Below are 6,413 nucleotides of genomic sequence, written 5' to 3' on the forward strand. Positions count from 1 at the left end.
TTAGAGATTACACACGCGTTGACTTGTGACTGCGATAACTTAAGCATGTTCATTGTGATCGCTCAAATGCTTAGCATGTTTTTAAGCACGTCGATAGTTATTTGTGATTGAGCTAATTTTACTAAAGGGGTGGATTTTCTGAACCAGATGAAGGAGGACTTTGGAAAAATCACATGCAGATATCCAATGAGAGTATTATTTTTAACGCTAAATATAGCCGAAATAAATGCCTAAATTATATGCAAGGCAAATAGTTAAGTGGTCACTCGGAGACGATTGTTTCTAAATAGGTTAACGGCTTAAACATGTAAAACTCTATGTGAAACGATGACTTTCGATGCCAAAACAAATATCTTTAGATTTACGACAAAAAATGAAACGATTAGTACCATATGTTGATAATAAAACAAAGGTTGCAGTGAATCAATTTTGTTCGAGTTGTGCAAAACAGAAGTTAAAAAAAATTGTAAATATGTTACGTGTTCAATGCGAAGCATTTTTTTTTGCATAAAAACACTTTTTTTTTTCTTTACATTATATACATATATATATATATATATATATTTGTTTTGGACACCATTTTGTGAAAAGGACCTCAATTATAATGTTATGGTATTTGTTACAATCAATATAATGTAGAGTTTCCGCAAACCAAGTTTTGTAAAATTCCCATTGAAAATAAACGTAAAAATTGCAATAAAAAAATTATAAAAGCGCCATCTATGAATAATTAGTTTCATATTTTCGTGTAGATTCACCTGAAGGGTGAATCATTGATTAATTTTAGATATTTGACATATTTATTTGTCACATATTTTTATAGCGGGATCTCCCATATTAAGGCATAAAAAATGCAAGTTCTGGAAAACCTGCTTTACAAACATATTCATTTAAACACCTAAAAACTTGAGAACTAAAATAAACAATAAATTTCACACTTTGCTTGAAACTTAATAATGTTTTGATCATAGAATTAAGAATGGTTTTGATATTTTGTCAAAAGATGGCTCTTGGCTCTTGACAATAAAAAAAATGAATTACACCTTGAATTAAATTAAATGATTTTAAATTTTGAAATATTTTATTATTTAAACTTTCTACCGAATATGCTCTAAAAATCAAGTTATTAATTTTTACCGATTTATAATGTAACACATAAATACTTAGGTTTTTATCGTTTTTACGACACGCACTCATTTTAAACATTCTGTTTCATCAGGTCAAGTCACCAAAGTAGACAAAATAGGTTGTACTCACAGATTTATACACAAAAAAGCGACAAAATGTAAGTGGACTTATAAATTAATTTTTGTTAATTTACTCAAATATTTCCATGCATGCAAACTCGAAAAGTAATAATACATATGTTTAAAGAATCACTTTCCTTCTAAGATACTTGATCTTGTAATATTTTTATTGGTTTAAAGTTTTAATAAATTATAAATTACCTGTAATATCCTCTGATATGCTTGTTTTGTCATTTTCATAAGCCACAAATATTTTTGTTTTAGTAATTTAAATAATGTAGGTACATAATTTGTTGGCAGGTACCGAGTACTAACTCTATTGTTCTTGTCAGTACAGAGGTTTGTAAACAAGTATGGCCAAAGAACACTTCATTATACAATTCCTAAAATTTTCAATAAGATTCCTAAGCAGATTTTAAAAGAAAATCTTGGAAAAAATTTAAGAAAAAATAAAATAAATGGTTAATATGTAACAAGGCTTTATATTGATTATTATTTTATGTTAACAGTCACCTATTTAAATTTTTGTAAATAAATTTTGTGTAAAAAATATGTAACGTTTATATTACTTTTTAAATTTATATCATTTCTTTAAATTTTATCTTTGTAAAGGAAAAATAAGAAACCTGCTGACAAGCCAGTTCCACGGTTTAGTGGGTTTCATTATTTTCCTTTTAAATTTTCTGTTCATGTTTAACCTTCTTAAATAAAAATAAAACAAAAATATTGTAAATCTGAGCTACTACTACTATCACGCTATTGCCCATAAGGGTAGGCAGAGAGGATGGACCGCCACACACGTCTATCCTGACATACATTCCTTGCTTTTTCAACAGTCATACATTTTGTTATACATGGTATTCGGTTCTGTCTGCTTTCAACATGACCAGACTTTAGTTTACCTGACCATGCCACGTCATCCTTGGTCGTCCTCTTCCTACATTACCCTTTACTCTCGCCATATATTTATCTGTTTTACCATTCTTTCATTATCCATTCATTCTACATGACCAAGCAATCTCAGTAACCCTTTCTTAATCATATTAATTATACCTGTCTTAGATTTACATTTTCGTCTGATTTCAACATTCGTAACCCTGTTATACATTAATTTCCCCCACTGAAACGTAAGCATTATTACGTGTGTGCGCTGGTTCGTCACCCGTGTCTGCCGCAGTCAGGCTTCTCGGCGTAAACGTTCTTAAACTAAGAGATGCGCTTTCTACCTGCACCGCGTCTTCCTTTAATCCTTCCCTGTAGAATGTCTTGTAAAATTTTATATTTTTCGCCTCTCATGGCATGCCCAAAGTACTCAAGTTTTTTTTTCTTTATGGTCTTCAGCACCTCTTTATCTTTTTCTATCCGTCAGAGAACATCATCATTTCGGACTAAAAACTTTGTCTCATAAAAAAACTAATTATTTCATTCCGGGGCATGTTCGGATTAACCGGATGTTCAAATTACTGATGTTCGGATTAGTGGAACTCTACTGTACTTAATTATAAATGCATAGCTAATTAAAATGAGAATTTAATAGTCATTATTGTATAAATATCAAGCACCTGAAGCGTAAGACTGTTCACCTTACCGTCATGTAACAGATGATGGAATGATGCTGTATTTAGTTTACCAATGCAGTACCCTTTATCGGAGTAATTATTCATACTCAATCACAGCCATTTATTACCATCAGCATTTGTGCGGTGCTATGTAAACATGCAAATTTAAATAAAATCAAACTTGTTTTGTCATTTATATTGCAGACTGCTTTGGACATTTCTCAAAAGAGGGCAGCGGCTGCATTGGGACCACCAAAGCTAATGTCTCTGTACAAAACTATGTTCTTTTATTTTATTAGAAAAAACAAAACAAATAACACAAGTAAACAAGCATAAAAAGTAGTACATACATCCACTTGAAATTTTTCACAAATGAAGGGTACACAACTGAAACGGATTGATAGCATCTTTTCAATTTTTGAGATATTAATGCTTTTTTTCTCCTGAGTTCAATGAAATTGAATTTTCAAAACTACAATTAATCTTTCCTCAGAGTAATGTGTTTTAATCTTATTCGATTTTAATTATATTCCATAGCAATGAATTCGATGTAAACAATTATACCTCGAATTCATTCATTAGACGTACCTGTAGAAATTATAATGGACTCAGTATTGATGTAGACATTTTTAAATGCACGTTGCATTTGTACAGAAAATTTCTTCATGGGGTCGATTATTTGGGATAGTTGCTGAATGTGCATCTTAAATGGTTTATGCTATGTATATATGCCGCATGTAATGTATATGTTTGTGTATGTTTTATATGTGCGTGGATGGCTCGGAGTGTACATTCGGTATTTTTATTTATTTTAATTTATTACCTCCATGGAAAACGCAAATGTCAACAATTATTCTTTTCTCACTTGGAATTCTTATTTATTTAATTTTTTTTGTCACATTTTATGTTTATATCTTTTGCATAATTTATGAAAACTTAATTGGTCTTTTTATGTTAAAAAATTGTTGTTTTTAATACTTATTATGTATGACTGTATGTTTTCTGAATAAAATAAAATAATCTTCAGGTTTTGATATCAAATGGAAGCATGGGTCAAAAAGATGCCCGTGACATTATTGAGTGCACAATAAATTAACTACTTTCTCTACACATTATTTCAATCATCAATACTAATGATGCAGTGAATGTCCCAGATTCTGGAAGCAATCAAAATGTTTGAATATATTATTTTGTTTATCTATCATCAAACACGCCTATATATTATATAATTCACTACATTTATAAAGTTATTAATTGTAATTGTAATTGATTAATTATTAATTATTGAAATAAAAGACCAGTGATACTTGGATTCACGAATTCGGAATAACCAATGACTGGTACTTTATTATAAAATGTAAACTTTTATACAAAACCTTGATGATAAAAAAATTCAGACATATGTGATAGGTAATAAATAGGTAGTAATTTTAATTGCCTCGTCTGCCTTGTGGTGTAATGGTCAGCGCGTTTGCCTACCATGCAAGATGTCTCGGGTTGGATTCCTGACATGGTTGATATGAAATATTTATTTGACAGGATGTTTTTACACTAGAATATTTCATAGTCCCAGGACTGGTACCTGAAGCGTAAGACTGATCATCTTACATTCATGTAACAAAAATGATCAAGATACGCTGCGATTGGTGTACCAATGCAACGCCCTATGCATCAACTATGGTCCAATAGGATGAGAAATATTCCAATAAAAAAGAAATGTGTGTATGTGAGTGGATTCTGTAAAAAGCGTCCGCAAATGTGTTAAAATTTAATTTGATAGGTGTTAGCAGGATATCAGAAAATCATTATTGATTTTTAAAAGCAGACATTTTCTTTTATCACTATCCAGGATCATTTTTAATTGTAGGAACCTTAATTATGTGACAATGACATACTGTCAGTAGCACTTGTGGCTGAAATAGATTCTGATCTAGTAATTCTGGCTACTGATGTGGAAGGTGTATATGATAAATCACCGAAAGAAACAGAAGCTAAACTCATAAAATATAAGATAACTGGCAAAAGTCTAAACATGTGTCCCCCCCTCCCCCTCACACTTCGCCCAAGTGGTGGCGGTACGCTCCGGTACTTTTTTATTTAGGACTACACCACAGGGTGGAGGCCAGTGTTTTACAAACTCTTGATTTCACTGTAACTATTAGTGTATAATATATATTGCATGGTAATCTAATCCTTAACTATAAATCCACCGAGTACATAGAAATTTTCTACCAACCATCCAAACTAACAATAATTTAGAAAAAAAACCTTTACGGTCATATTATATTTTAATTCATATTTTTTATTCGGTGTGTCTGGGAAATATGTTTCCAAGATACGAAAAAACACAAAAAAATGTTGGCTCGAGAATTATGCAGGCAAAAAAACAACAGTGCACTAAGTACCTATAGTGATTTCCAATTAAAATAATATATATAAATTGAAGCTAGATGCTTACTTAGTGCACAAAAGAGTTTTAGCCCCGACACTTATATATAGAAGTGAAACATAGACCTGGCAAAGGAAGGATGAAATCATAAAAAATATGGTTGAAATGCGATTCATAAATTATTACGGTACATCAAAAATCGCCTCTTCCTCCTATGTCGTCAAATAATGATGAAGAAATTTAAAAACGTGATATTCTTTTCAAATTCGCTTAAGTAATTTTGAGCATACCGACTACAGCGAAGTCGGTTTAGAGAATGATCAGTAAAAGCCACAGAAGAGCTTCCAACATACAACAATAATGAAAACACTCGCCATTTTGACACACCACACTACAACACAATATTGCAATCCTACATATATATCTTTTTAAAAATGATTCTTGGTTTGAAAATTATTAATACTATTAAACATTGTGTGTAAATAATTTACATATTGTACGTAATATGTAAATGTTTAATAAAACTTTATAAAACTCTAGAAATGATGATAATACAAATTATTCGAAATGCCAAATGACAGTAATTTGTAAACATACTATCAACAGATATGTATTTTATTATCAATATACCTAGGTACATAAGTTGTTTAAATTTATATCAGGTTGACCTAAATTGTAATATTGTTTTTTATCACTTATTGGTTTGGTAAGTCGTTAAATAAACTAGGAATATTTGAATGTGTTTTATTGATTTACTTTTGCAGATGGGAACAGGAGGAATGGATTCAAAGATGAAATCTGCGAGTTATGCCCTTTCAATGGGAGTCAGCCCTGTTATTTGCAGTGGAAATAAACCTAATTTCATAACCTGAATAATGGCTGGAAAAGATGTGGGAACATTCTTTTATAAATAAATAAATGTTATCATAACCTCTGTGTATTTACTTTCTTGGCGTGTTAATCTGTGAAAATGGTACTAAGATGTAGAATGCAACACATGTGCGAACTTGTTGTTATGAGATACAGAAATTTAGGACAAGCAGTGGCTAGAACATTATCAAAAAATCAAAAATCGCATCTTTCTTCACAAATTTGGAATATCCAGTGACGGTTTCATCGCTTTCGCGACATCTTCGAGACTGGTATCTTTATTAAGGAGTTCAATGTATTTATACAAAACAGAGGTAAGGATAGATAATTCAAAGTCATATGAAAGTA

Source organism: Micrasema longulum, unplaced genomic scaffold (genome assembly GCF_059751315.1).
Source record: "Micrasema longulum isolate JH-2025_06_02 unplaced genomic scaffold, ASM5975131v1 h1tg000678l, whole genome shotgun sequence".
Taxonomy (NCBI): domain Eukaryota; kingdom Metazoa; phylum Arthropoda; class Insecta; order Trichoptera; family Brachycentridae; genus Micrasema; species Micrasema longulum.